The following is a 15,647-nucleotide window of genomic DNA, read 5'->3' on the forward strand; positions in this document are numbered from 1 at the left end:
TGAATAGGGGAAGCCTTGGGACGCATAGTCCCTGTATCAATCAATCAATCAGTACATTTGCGCTACTCACCGTGAGGGTCTCAAGGTGCTGAGGGGAGGGGGGGTGCTGTTACTGCTCGAATAGCCAGGTCTTGAGGTGTTTCCTGAAGGTGAAGTGGTCCTGGGTCAACTGTAGGTGGGTGGGTAGGGAGTTCCACGTCTTGGCAGCCAGGTAAGAGAATGATTTTCCTACGGAGGTGGTTCTGCAAATCGTTGATACGCTGGCAAGGCTGGCGGAACGGAGCTGGCGGGCTGGGGTGTGGAACGTGAGGCGGCTGTTGAGGTATTCGGGCCGTTTTGTGGAGCGTCTGGTGTGCGTGGGTGAGGAGCCTGAAGGTGATCCTTTTGCTGATGGGAAGCCGGTGCAGTTCTCTCAGGTGGGTGGATATGTGGCTGTGGCGAGGGATGTCGAGGACGAGTCGTGCGGATGCGTTTTGTATGCGCTGGAGCCTCTTCTGAAGTTTGGCTGTGGTTCCTGCGTAGAGGGCATTCCCGTAGTCCAGTCGGCTGGTGACGAGGGCCTGGGTGACAGTTTTTCTGGTCTCAGCAGAGATCCACCAGAAGATCTTTTGGAGCATGCGCAGGGTGTTGAAGCATAAGGAGGAGATGGCGTTGACTTGCTTGGTCATCGTGAGGGAGGAGTCCAGGATGAATCTCAGGTTGTGTGCGTGGTTCGTGGGTGTCGCCGCGGTGCCCAGTGTTGTGGGCCACCAGGAGTTGTCCCAGGTGGATGGGGATGGTCTGAGGATGAGGACCTCCGTCTTGTCTGAGTTCAGTTTGAGACGGCTGAGTTTCATCCATTCCGCGACGTTTTTCATTCCTTCCTGGAAGTTGGATTTGGTGGTGGCTGGGTCTTTGGTGAGCGAGAGTATCACCTGGGGGTCGTCGGGGTATGTGATGATGTTGAGGTTGCGTTTGCGTGCAATGGCAGCGATGGGGCTCATGTAGATATTGAAGAGGGTTGGGTTTCGCTGCAGATGATCTCGGTGGCCGCTGAGTGGAAGGGAGGAAGGTGGATTCTCTGGGTTCTGTTGGAGAGGAAGAAGGTGATCCTGTCCAGGGCATTATCTTGGATCCCGGCGTTGTGGAGGCGGGTTATTAGGGTGCGGTGGTAGACTGTATCAAAGGCGGCTGAGAGGTCTAGGAGGATGAGAGCCGTTGTTTCCCCTTTGTCAAGCAGGGTCCTGATGTCGTCAGTGGCTGCGATTAGGGTGGTCTCGGTGCTGTGGTTGACTCGAAATCCGGACTGGGATGGGTCGAGGGAGCCATTTGCCTTGAGGAAAGCTGTCAGCTGTATATTGATGGTCTTCTCGATGACTTTAGCAGGGAAGGGAAGAAGAGAGATGGGGCGGAAGTTCTTGAGGTCTTTAGGGTCCGCCGTGGGTTTCTTCAGTAAGGCGTTGATCTCAGCGTTCTTCCAGCTTTCTGGGAAGGTGGCAGACGTGAGGGAGTTGTTTATGACGTTCCGGAGGTGGGGTGCGATGATGGAGTAGGCTTTGTTGAAGATGTGGTGAGGGCATGGGTCGGAAGGAGAGCCGGAGTGGATGGTGTTCATAATGTGGGTGGTGTCTTCAGTGCTGATAGGAGTCCAGTTGCTGAGGGTTGTTGTTGGGGCGTTGGTTTAGTGGTTGGGAGTGGAGTCTGAGTCTCAGCCCCGAAGCTGTTGTGTATGTCGGCGATCTTGCGGTGAAAGAACGTGGCGAGGGAGTTGCAGCGGTCTTGTGACGGTGTGATGTCGTTGCTGTTGGCGCTGCGGTTGGTGACCTCTTTAACGATGCTGAAGAGTTCCTTGCTGTTGTGTATGTTGTTGTCCAGCTGCTCTTTAAACAATGATTTTTGGTGGGGCAGATCAGCTGGTGGTGTTTGCGAGTGGCGTTTTTATGGGCTGTCAGGTTTTCTGTTGTCTGTTTGTTGTGCCAGGTCTTCTTGAGGGTTCGTCAGGATTTCTTCGATTCTTTGAGGTCGTTGGTGAACCATGTGGCTTTCCTGTTGCCGGGCTTGACAGTTGTGCAAGGGTGTTGGCACAGTTGATGTGAGGTTGTGGGCTGCGTTGTTGGTGTCCGTGGTGTTGATTGGTGGGTTCTGGTTCAGAGATGTGGTTAGCTGGTCTGTGGTGACTTTGCCCCAGCATCTGCGGGGATCTGTTGCAGGTGGTGGTGGGATGTGGTCTTCTTGTAGGTGAAATGGATGCAGCTGTGGTTGGTCCAGTGTAGTCCGGTGGAGTAGCTGAAGGTAACGTGGTCGGTGGCAGAGAAGAAAGGGTCGAGCGTGTGGCCGGCGTAGTTGGTGGGGGTGGTCACCAGTTGCTTGAGTCCGAGGCTGTCAAGGTTGTCAAGCAGGGTGGTGGTGTTGTTTTCGTTGTTGTTCTCTAGGTGGAAGTTCAGGTCCCCTAGGAGGATGTAGTCTGATGAGGAGAGGGCATGCGGGCTGATGTGGTCGGCGATGGCTTCGCTGAATTGAGTGCGTGGGCCCGGGGGTCTGTATATGAGGGCTCCTCTGAGGGTGGTCTTGGGGTTGGTGCGGATCTGGAAGTGTAGGTGTTCAGCGGTGGTGAGGTTGTCTTCGGAGTTGGTCGAGACGCTGATGGTGCTCCTGTGGATGATGGCGATTCCTCCTCCGGTTTGGTTGAGGCGGTCCTTTCGGATGATCTTGTAGCCGCCCGGGATGGCTATGGCGATGTCGGGGGCTGAGGAGGCACTCATCCAGGTTTCCGTTGTTTGCGCTGTTGTGTCGACGAGGTCCCATAGTACGACCGCGTGCTTGTGAATGGAGCGGGTGTTGAGCAGGATGCACTTGAGGTGGTTGTTGTTGTTGTTGTTTGGTCCGGATGCTGGCATGAGGTTTCGGACGCAGGTGAATCTGCAGCCTAGGCAGGAGAAGGGTCCGCGTGGTGCGCTTCGGAGTGGCTCGGTGGCAGGCAGGTGATCGTCCGGTGTTGAGTGCGTTGAGGACGGCGGTGTTGTATCTCAGTTGGGTTTCCTGGCTTCGACGGGGGCCAGGGGTTCTGGCGTTGGGCGCGGTCCAGGTGCGGACGGGTGCAGACGGGCTTGCCTTTGGCGCGCCTTCGGGGCGCAAGTGGCGCGGCCTCCATATGAGGACCTGTGGTAGGGCGGAGCAATTGGGAGGCGGGAGTGGGGCGGCCAATGGGTTACCCGGGGGTGGGCCGCACGGGACGCAGCGGCGCGAAACGCGAGGGAGCAGGTGGGTAACACTGAAGACAAAAGGGGGCAGGGGGTAGAGGACACAAGAGGGCACAAAGTGAAAACGACAACAACAGTAAACAAATCAAACAAGAGTGGCAGTAAGTACAAGGCGGTATCAGCGATACGGAATACCAGGAAATAACAAGCACAGGCAATGCAAGATCGACCTCGGTGGGGAGAGGGTGTCAGGTCACAGCGGGTAGCGGCAGCGGGACCAGCGGCACAGGAGGACCGTGTGGCGGCAGAGGGGGCGACCTGCCTGGAGACAGGCTCAAGGGTCGCTCCATGTCACTTCAGAAAATTCTTCTTCCACTACCTACAGATTACAGCTTCCAATCTGAATGGATGCACAGGATTAGTGATGGTGATGAACGCATCTAGCTGTCAACTTTAAAAGTGTAGGGCATCATTGGGCCTATTTCCAAGCCTAATGTAGTTCCCAAGATGTGACCTGAAGCAAACATTTTGTTTTCACTATGAGGGCTATTTGTGTCCAACCTTCCCTTGGGGTTTGCTTTACCATGAACTAGAGTAAAGTATTCTAAGCCCTGGGACCTTCAATTGGTTTGATCTAAATTATAGGTATCTCTCTTCAAATTTTTCCAGACATCTCTCTTACAGTATTTTCTTTTGAACTCTGGTCTTGATGGACAGTTGGATGATTAGGTTTTTTTGGGGAGAGGTTATGGCTTTTGGTATATGTGCACCTTGCTATCTTTCCAGAGAGGTTGTTAATAAGGCAGGGTAAGCTTTTGTTCATAAGTCACCCTCTTCATTCCATTCAAAGCCAGAAATTGTGTCACTGTCTGTTTGTCCAAACCTGGATTCATAGTATAAATCACTGTTTCAGACTCATTCTTTATAGTCTGTGCTTAATATCTGCAATGAGCAGGTGATATAGCATCAAGCATAGAGTTTTCATGAGTTTTAGTTCAACCAAACCCAGTCTCAAGCAGCCCCTGGTCATCTTGAACCACTGCGTTAGGTTAGTTATTTCCATGGCCTGCTGTTGGTCAGAAGGAAGTCTCCCAGCACCATAAAAGGTAGAAGAATAGGTAAAAATGAAGTGGCTGATTAAGACTTTGGTGATGCGGACACGGGGTGGCACACCACTGCCCAGCTCCTGCACCTTCCAAAGTCGACCGCCTGCTGACCACCCGATTAGGAATTTTCTCCTGGTGTATCAGCAATCTTTGAGCATACCCACAGCGGTACCTTTGAAAAAGGCACTGCAATTGGAATGCCAAAGTGAGTTTCTGCACGGCATGGACTTTTAGTCCATGCCATGCAGAAACTGGGCATAGCATGGACTATGTGCATCCTGGTGTACAGGGGCAATATTCCATTCAGCCAGAACTTCTGTCACAGTATGTTTGTCCAAACCTGGATTCAAAGGAGAAATCATTGTTTCAGACTCATAGTTTATAGTCTGTGCTTCATATCTGCATATCTGATAGATGTAATGGCTCAAAAACGTAAAAAAACAACCAGCATAATAGGATTATTGGAAAATACCCAAATATTTTTGGGGACAAAGTGTCCATGGACATAATTTGTGGTAGTCCAGTGTAGTAGTTGCTACTCCTGGCTTACAGTTTACTACCAACATCAAAAACATTAAATAAATCATGCAATGAGTAGAGCACACCTATGGGGTGTTGCACTATTACTTTCATGTACATGCGTAAAGCAGGATGAAAAACACTCATATAAATGAAAGAAGTGAGAGTCTATGGTGTAAGTCAAAAGAACGCCTCACACTATTATAGGGATTGCATTTAGTTGAATTTTTGTTTTACCTAACACGAGAAAATCTCATGTACACTTTCATTTTTGGGTAGACGTTGTTCTGTAGTCTGTACTGTGTGTTCCAGGGTTACCCGTACTAGAAAGTGGTGTCCTTATTTCATTATGTGTTTACAGGAGACAATTGTTTTTCCCAAGATATGGGGCCCATTTAAATGGCGGAAGGACTTCCACCGCCGGGCCGGCGATGAGATCCGCCCGCCCTGCAGACCGCAATTCTCCCACCGCCAGATTACGATGGTGGAAGGTTCCCGACCGCAACAGAGACAAAGCTCGTCTGCCTAGGAACCACCACAGGCAATCGTCACGATTGCCCTGCGAAGTGGTCTGCATCCATAAAATGGTGGCGGTGCCTAGCAAGCACTGTCTGCCAAATCATGAGGAAGTCTCCAGACAGCCTTTCCCCGACGGTGCAACCCCCATTGAAAGCCTTGGTTTGGGGGCTCGTTGAGGGCCCCCCTTGTGCTGGGGGAGGTGAGGGTGCACTGGCGAGGTACCTATGGTACCCCCCAACATTTCACTGCACCAAGTGGCAGGCACAGTGTAGTGCCTGCCACGCAGTCCGGTGAAATGCAAAACATTCTCTTTTTGGCATTGTGGCGGTGCTGCTGTCAGGGGACTTACGGATGGAGTGAGGGAAAGAGAGTGAGGGGGAGTGAGGGAATAGGAAAAGAAGAAAGAGAATGGGAGTGATGCACAGAGAGGAGAACTTGAAGTAGGGAAAAAGGAGTGAGATTAAGTGAAGGGCAGTGACAGTGAGGGAAGGGATTTGAGGGTAAGGGAAGGGGAGTGAGGAAAAAAGAAGCATATTAAGAGAGAGGAAAAAGTAGTGAGTGAGAGAGAAGGATTTATGGAAAGAGATAGGAAAGAAAATGAAGAGTGGTGGAAAGAGAAGGAGAGTGAGGGACTGTGAGGGAGTGAGGCAGTTATAGTGACAGACAGAGGAAGAGAATTAGAGTCGGATGGATTAAAGGGGAGTGAGGGATGGAATAAAGGAAGGAGAGTGAGCGAAAGGGAGTGAGGGAGTGAGAGGGGGAGTGAGTGAAAGTGAGTGAGGGATTGTGTGAAGGAAAGAGAGTGAGTGAGAGTGATTGCGCACATCGCAATTAAAAAAAGAAAAATGTTAGGCCTTTGGGGTCTTTCAGGGACCCCCTGAGAAGGCCTAGGGGGTCAGGGAGTCTCTACCCTGCCCCCTTTTCACTTTCTCCACTTTTGTTGTTGACTCACTTCTGCCTCGGGGGTTCGTGCACTGTGCGCGCACATCACAATTTTTTCAAGAAAAAAAAAAATGTTTTGCCCTTTGGGGTCCTTCACGTACCCCATGAAAAGGCCTAGGGGGTCAGGGAGTCTCTACCCTGCCCCCTTTTCACATTCTCCACTTTTGTTTTTGGCTCTCTTCTGCCTCGGAGTGACAAAATGGCGGCCAACACTTCCCGGTTTCCATCGATTGGACTGTTGACAAACGTCTAACAGCAAATCAAAATTCCGCTTGCGCACACCCAATAGGCGCACCGTGCACGCACGGTGCGCGTTTATAGATATATATATTTTTTTTTTACTTTTGATTTTCTCAGGAACTGCTGAAGGGTTTACACCATTTAAGCAAAAGCGTGGTCTGCGAATCAGACTCTACCATTTTGCCAAATTTCTTGTAAATCCGTTCAGCAGTTTGGGCTGTAGCCGTGTCTAATCGTCCTATGGAAAATACCATGGGGAAAACACATTTTGGGACCCCCCTTTTTTCTCAGACCCCACTTGACAAATTCCCCCAAAACTTTCAGGGAAGGAGCAGAGCAGAGCAGGCCATCTTCTTTGCGAAATTCACAAAGATTCATCAACCGGCGCCAAAGTCATTCCCAATAGAATGTTGCAGATTTCCTATGGAAACTAGGTCCTAACTATAACTACCTACTGGCGACCACCAGTAGGTAATATGTATATATATATATATTACCTACTGGCGGTCGCCAGTAGGTAGTTATAGTTAGGACCTTAGTCGCCATGTGATCAAGCTTTGCAAAAGGCGAAACGCGTAATGGCGGCGGCAGGCTTGCTGGAGAATAAACACTTCAATTGAGCACTCAATCTGGGTCTGTTCCTTCGTCATTTTGGAATTTGTGTGCTGGGGCGGCTGCTTCAGCCAGTGACGAATTTATGTTCATATATATATATATATATATATATATATATATATATATATATATACTCCAAGTTTGCCTCCTCATACCACAGTCTTGTGCAAAGAAGAAAGCACTCCTTGGGGGTCGTTTCTGTAGTTTATTTTCACAGAAAAACTTGCACAACCATTTTTTCAAGATATCCTCCTTTCAAATAAGGCACCATCTTTAAGTTCCTTTTCTTTCTTTCTTTCTTCTTATTCTTTTTTCTTTTCTTTTTTCACTTCGATTTCTTCTCTCTCCCTCTTTTCTTTCTCTTTTTTTCCTTCTCTCCTACTATAGATGCTATAGATGTATATAGATGTACATGTGCATAGAGGGCATTTTGTGTGACCTGCAACAAGTTAGTTAGTTTGGAGTTAGCCCATACAGAGCTAGATTGATTTGAGTTTTTGCTGGCAGAGCATTAGAAAGCCCATCAGTGGGCATTATCACTTGTGTTTAATATTCATTTTCACAAAATTATATTTGTGTTGTGTGGGATGTTTCCGAGTAGTGTGCTTTGCTTAATCTTGTGTTTTATTTGGAACGCTTAGATGGCGCCTTATTAGAAAGGCGGATATCATGAAAAAATAGTCCACTTTCTATGCTGTTTCAGGCAATGTAATGTTTAAATAACAAGGCGGTTTGACGCTTCGGTAAACATCGAAAAAGATTGATACCGAAACGCGTCTGTTCGTTGTGCAAGTTTTTCTGTGGAAATAAACCACAGAAACGACCCCCAAGGTGTGCTTTCTTCTTTGCACGAGACAGTGGTATGAGGAGGCAAACTTGGAGTATTTGACATGCGGGAGCACCCCCGTATTTGAAAGCACCCATCTGGGAGTGCACCGCGCTGGTGTTACGAGGAGCAAAAATAAATAAATATATATATATATATTGTTTTTACCAATGCTTGTTGTCATTAAAGATGTGCACATATTTCTGCCAATGCATTTCAGATATTGTCTTGCTACAGAACTGATGTCTTTTGTCCCCTCTCAGTCCCTGTAGTTATATTGGTTAGCCGCCATTTTGAATTGGCACACAGTATTAAACTCAGCCACGCCCTGTCTCCAGTGCGGATTATTCTGAGCACTGAAGGATTTGGAGGCAGAGACTATGCGGTTCCCTGTTCCCAGAGGCTATGCAGTTCCCTGTTGGGGCAGCAGCTGTGCTGTTTTGTTCTTCTTTAGCCGCGAGGAGCAACTTTATCCTGTTTTCGTTCTGCCGTTCAGGTAGGATCTTTCCTTTATTTCTGAAAACGGGTCTGTTTTAGTCGACATCCCGGAGTGCCGTACTTGTTTTTGCTGCTCAGTGGGAGCGGCCCCCTAGGCATTTGCTGCATTTGGATTTCACCTGCTCTGTGGGAGTGGCCCCCTGGGCAGTTGCCATATTTGGATTCTATCGCTCCGTGGGAGCAGCCCCCTGCACAGTTGCCCTATTTGGATTTTACCGCTCCGCACTCATATAAATATGGATATGACATTATGAGCTTGATATTAGCATGAAAGATTGAGAACAATGCTAATGTTACATCAACATACAATATATGCCAAGTCCAACAAATCGGCTGCACCTAGTTATACCTACAACTTATTTGAGGACGGAGAAGGCGGAGCCCCCTGCAAACCAAAAAAGTGTACGGAGACGATTGCTCGCACCAAAGTGCTACCTCGAAAGGAAGGTGGAGGCTCGGCTTGGTCAGAGCGTTCATCAACGCGGAGAGATAGACGCGGGGAGAGCTGCGTCCGTCAAGCACTGTAATCCACATTCAGTATTTGTCAGGTGGGGAGGTGCGCAAACAGTGACGGTTCTCAAGGGCATTTCACCAGTTGAAGAACGGGAATACTGTACAAAATAAATATTAGCCAAGATGTCTGCGGACACTCTTAAAAATAGTGCATTGGCTGCCGAGGGGATGTTCTCGGACAACCCGGATGAAACACAAGGGCCAGAAAAGTGAGTAATGAAGAACCTAGCAACAAAAGGAAAGGGCTGGAGAAGCTCAAAAGGCATGAACATTCAAAATGGTGGGAGGCTACATTGTTAAGGAGATACCTAGAGGTGGGGAGGATCCCCAGGGGTCTCCGTATTATGATTTCTCCCAGTTACCAGACACCAAACCCCCAGATGATGGCGGAATGGGGGGAGTGTAACCTGGAATCGTCCCGAAGGCTTTTGGTCAAATTAGCAGAATTTGACAGGGGCAAATTACAGGTAAAAATTGAGCTAATGGAGAAGGAAATAGAACAGATGGGGGAACCCAGACCAAGCAAAAGTTTTACGATGAAATGATCAATCGTCTACAGTAGAAGGACGTGAAAATCAAAATTTGCAAAACCTATAAATGTAAACGAGATCGCGATGTCTATGCGAATGGGCACATTTTTACTTTTGCGAGGCGTTTTGATTCAATAAGAAGTACTACTGCTATTAAACGGGTAGCTGAGGCTGATAAATTGCTGAAGGATTACAAATCTACGGAGTCACCATCAGCGTCAGAACTAAGCTCCGCGGTTGAGAGCGGGTCGGAATCTGACAATCCCACTATGAGGCCGGAGCTTAGAAATGTTAAATTAACCTTGGAGGAAGAGTTGGAAATTTTAAAGCACAGATGAAGAGAAACTTTGAGGCCACGTAACAAAGGCCCTGCCCAAATAGGAACACCCGTAGAAGAAGAGAGCGCAGGAAGGCAAGGAGAAGATGCTGGGATGCATGGGAGAGGCAAGGGCAAACGCAGATAATATCAGATGAAATAAGCGTGATCAATCATCAATCATGAAACCAACACAGAGGAATCTAACACCATCATAAATTTGACGGGCATTGATTTAACGGCTGCTGAAAAACAACTTCTGTAACTATGGCTTTTGTTTTGTCCGGAATTGAATTTTAACTATACGAGGACAAGAGCGGACATTTATAGATTTATACGGAAGCTCAAGCTTAAGAAATCCCATCTTCAAAAAAGCAAGCAGGGAGACAACAATGAAGATGCTGTCTCATATCAAGAATCTAGCATGCCTGGGTTATCAAACTCAATTATGAATTACTTAGGGATATGCACTGCCTGGCGCAAAGTGAGGGGATGGAACCTGAAGCTGGAAGTCAAAGTGGCATGGAAACTTTGGAAAATACGCAGCAGCAGCAATTAGATGGAACTAATGTTAAACCGTTTGCGCCTTTTAAACCAAAGTCCAAGTTTGTCCCAATCATGGCAAGGGACTCTATCGATGTTTTTAACGAACAATTAGTGGCACAAATAAAGAAGCTTAATATGTCCATCAACAGCGAAATAAACAAATCATGACAGGAAACATCATCAACTTATTGACAAACTCAAAAAGAATCACCAAGTCATAATACGTAACTCCGACAAGGGAGGAAACATCATGTTATGGCCCCTCAAAGAATATTTGGAAGAAGCGCACAAACCGCTCAATGATGTAGAATGTTATCGACAGATCTCCCCTACTAAGTTTAAGGACACACAGGAGCTTTTATTCTCGCAACTGCTTGCATGGAGGAGCAAGGGTCTTTTGAGGTGGGAGGAGTTCAAATACCTCAAAAAAGAACATCCAACGATCCCAGTGATATACTTTATACCTAAGGTTCATAACAATATTAGGAAACCACCGGGCAGTCCTATTATAGCTGCCTGTAATGGTTTACTTGAAAATGTATCAAAATATATAAGACTGTGTAAAGGGTCTCAAATCATTTGTGCAGGACCCTAGTGACTTTTTGAGAAAGATTCCTGACATAGAATGGAAAGCCTCATATTCATTGATTGCTCTTGATGTATCTTCCTTATATACCAGTATTAGAAATAAGGATGGTATGAGGGCAGTTGAATACTTCTTGATGAGTAGGCCAATTATCTATGCGCAACACACTAACATGTTGCTCAAAATGTTACTGTTCTGTTTGGAGAATAACTTATTTTTGTTTGATGGCAAAATGTTCCAGCAGATCCAGGGAGTTGCCATAGGGGCCAGCTTCTCCCCCAGTTATGCCTGTTTATTTATGGGCTGGTGGGAGGAGCTGGTCCTCATGCGACAATATGAGCAGACATACCAAAGTAATATTGTGACATGGCTACGATATAGTGGAGATTTATTTATAGTTTGGGATGGCGAAATGGAAAGTGCCACCGAGTTCATTAATTTGTTGAATGTTAATTCAATCAACTTACATTTTATCAGTAACATCAGTAGGGACATGGTTACATTTCTTGATGTCCAAATACATGTGATCGATAATAGATTGTCTCCAACCCTCTTCAGGAAACCCACTGCTGGGAATACCCTTCTTCATGCGACTAGCTCGCATCCTCCCCATTTAATCAAAAGTATCCCTTATGGGGAGATGCTACGCATTAGGCATATTTGTAGTGAGGAAGAGGACTGCAATCAGAAGCAGGAGGAAAGCCGCAAGAGGTTTCTGAATAGGGGATATGGATCCCAGGTTATTGATGCAGCAATTGCCAAATCTAAAAACTTGGCACGTGTTGATTTGTTGCAAAGCAGGGATAGAAGAATCGCTAAGACTGGTACTGCGGAACCCACTAGATTGATTTTGTCTTTCTCTCGACAGGAGAAACAAATTAGGTCCATTGTAAGAAGAAATTGTGCAATTGTGAGAGAAGACCCAGTGATTGGTATGCTGTTACCTAATTTTCCAGCTGTCACATTCAGAAAGACTAACAGTATGGGCAGCTTGCTTACCAGTACCAATCTAGATGAAAGGCACGTGGCTAACAGCAAGGAAGGGATTTTTTAAATGTGCGGCATGCAAAGCTTGCCAATATGGTGTCAACACAACCAGCTATACTGTGCCATTTAATACCAAGCCACGCAGCATAGAGCAACATCTTACGTGCAAATCGGAATATGCTGTGTATGTATTCACGTAGCTGTGATTTGAAATATATTGGCAGTACTAAGCTACAAGCACATAAGAGAGTCCTACAGCATATGCATGCAATTGTAAATAGCGATGATAGCTATCCTGTGGCCAGACATTTTAAACTGATCCATCATAATGAACTCAAACACCTAAGATACTATGTCATAGATGCGGTAGGCCCCCAGAAAAGAGGAGGGGACAGAGAATCAAAACTTAGAAGGCTAGAGACATCATATATCTTGGAATTCGATTCTAAGCCCCCAGGGGCTTTAACAATAGTGAAGATTTAAAATGTTCTAAATTAAACAAGTATAAGGGAAACACACCAAAGATCAAAATAGATAAGAGACAACTAAGGAGAAGAGAGTCACCTCAAGAAAACCATTAGCCCTGTTTTCTCAGCCGAAAATAGATAGTAACTCAAGAGAGGGCATCACCACCATAGTAAATCATGTCAAGCAGTAATATGGCCGACAACTATTTGGAGTCAGCTGTCATAAACGCACATGTCATAAACTAGCCAACCAAAACTATCCAAGAACGCAGCCAAAAAATTCAAGCACAATCTTATGAGAAAAAACCCAGCCAGGCTGATCTCTGACCTCTCCTGTAACATAGACAAAGGCATAATTCTGAATGACCTGCTATTCTCCACCAGGAGTACGGCTAAATGGCAAGATGCCATTGCAAAAATGCTCAACATAAAAACTACAAACAATATCCCACATGGCACTAAACTCACGACCACATCATCACCAAGACTCAGAGCGAACCTATGCATAACCATTTACAAGAACGGAATAGTGCTTATACAAGCAGCTAACAACAAATTAGAAAAATTCGACAACTTTTTCTCAACATTAAAAGAACACAGTGAGAAATCAAGATCTCAACCACAACGGACTCCACAAGTAGACACCCAATACATCGCCAACAATACCACCACAGACACAACTCCAACTAGAGACTTTCAAGAACCACAACATGCAACGCGACTAGGAGACACAACTGGAACAAGAGGAACAGTGAAGGGGAAGATCACAGAGAGAACAGAAATGTCTACACAATATGCGAATACCGACCCGAAGCTGCTTCAAAGGGAAGAACCTAAGCCTCTCTCGCATGAGGGGACATCTCCCTCGAGTAGGCTGCTCAAAGAGGAGACATCACCTACGAGTAGGATGATCAATGAGAACCTGGAAACATCTGTGGTGGTAGATATCACCCCTCCCAGAACCCCCTCCGTTACAACACAAACGTCACCTAGAGCTATACGAAACGTGATGCCCCTAAACAGGATATTAAGGTCACAAGTCATAGATATCGCAGCCCTATTCACAAACAGAGGCGGAGCAATCTACCGAAACAACGACAAGAAGATAAGGATCACAGGAACGAAAACAGATCTAAAACACTGGAGCGCTAACAGTGAACCATGAAAGGAGTAGATGCAGACTCCTAATACATCATCCCAGATGCAGTGCGAAATCAGAGAGCCACAAACACAAATAGGCTATATGTCACAGGACTTATGAAACGCACTACAGGCGATGAAAAAGATACTTGAAATTACGGTAAGCACTCAATCCAAAGTCGAGCACATCCAAGAACTAATACATAACTCAAAAAGAAAGAGCAGTGAGATGGCCATGCTGTTATCCAATAGGCATAAGGGACCAGTCAGAAATCGTAATTACCTGTTGGAGGAGGAAATCCTAGACTTACTCCGGGCATATGTGGCTATGGATAGTAGTAGAGGGGAGGTAATTAGAACAGTACCAATCGACGCTAACAGGACATCCAGACTTAATGAAAGGAAACCCAACCTTAACAACTTACATCAGGTCCAGATAACCACAATCTTGCAGAAGCTGAACACTAGTAGCTCAGGGAAACCTCTGGAATGCCTACTGATTAACTGCCGGTATGCAGCGAAGCATGCTTCAGCCATCGCTGCCCTCATCATTAGCAAGGAAATTGATCTGGCAATACTAACAAAAACTTGGCTGACGGAATCCTCGTCCCCATTTATGGATCTCTTAGTGCCCCCTCTCTATAATATTGGGAGATTAGAAAGATTAAAAAAGACAGGAGGTGGTGTAGCCTGCATCCACCAATCGTACATAGAGGTCAGCCAAATTCAATCCGACCCACTCGAATCCTGTGAATATCTAAGGCTTAATATAAGATCAGCAGACAATCATAGGTGCAACCTCCATGCTCTCTACCACCCACCAGGAAATAATGCTACCTTCATAGACCAACTAATGGAGATCTAGCAGCTAAATCTAACACTAACGCTATTGACATATTCCTAGGTGATTTTAATTTACACTGGGACGACAATAATGACAAACAGATCAACGCCCTTAAAGACTTTCTGTCGGAACTCAACCTCACCCAAGCCTGCACACAGCCATAACATTGAAAAAGAGCCACGTTAGATTGGATAATATCAAGAAATAAGGTTATTTCAATCCACGCAATTGTTCCGTGCGACTGGTCGGATCAGCATGCCATAAACTCCTTGATAAGCACCGTGAAAAAGAGCAAGACCACGCAACCTATCAAAGTTAAAAAATGGTGTAGGGACACAAAGACTCAAACATCTAACGACTAGCAGAAAGCTGTGAGAAGGACTTATATCCACCCAACAACCTGCAGAATGTGAATGATCTAACGGACCACTACACCTCATCAGTAGAGAATATAGTCAATGAAACCATGCCAATAAAACTGAAAAGAGTCACAGAGAAGATCAAAAATCCATGGTTCAATGAGGCACTGAATGAAGACAAGCGGAAACTAAGACTTGCTGAAAGAAAATGGAGACAACACCCTTCATCCCCGAACTGATATCCCTCAGAAAAATCAGTAACAAATACAACAAAAAGATCCTCAACTCCAAAAAAGAATTTATCAGATCAGAACTGTATAACGCCAAAAATAGACCAAGGAAACTATTCGAGATTTTGAAACAACAATCCAATAAATTGGCCAAATCTGCTTAAGAAACCACAAAAACGCATCTAAGTTGTGAGGAATTCTCCACTTTCTTCACAGACAAGGCTGACATGCTAGAAAGAGAGCTCAGGAGAGCAGCGGACAACCTCCCTATCCAACCACTCTCACTGATAAGTAACATCTCGAATATCGACCACAAGAGCACAAACAACAAGGCTCAATGGAATACCTTCAAACTTTATGACCAAAATACCATCGCCAAAACACTCCTGGACATCAAACCTAATAACCACTATAACGAGCCACTTCCATCAAAATGTTTGAAAGAGATCAGCCATATCGTCATTCCAATATGGACAAAAATAATAAATGCCTCTCTTTCCCAAGGGACCCTTCCAGATTGCCTAAAAACTGGGCAAGTAGTTCCTATCATCAAAAAACCTACAGCAGACCCGGCAGAACCTAATAACTTTCGCCCAGTTACCAATACTCCACTACTTGCCAAATTAATTGAGAAATGTGTGCAAAATTAATTGAGCAATCACATCGCCTATTTCACGCTACTGAA

Source organism: Lissotriton vulgaris, chromosome 3_1 (genome assembly GCF_964263255.1).
Source record: "Lissotriton vulgaris chromosome 3_1, aLisVul1.2, whole genome shotgun sequence".
NCBI lineage: Eukaryota > Metazoa > Chordata > Amphibia > Caudata > Salamandridae > Lissotriton > Lissotriton vulgaris.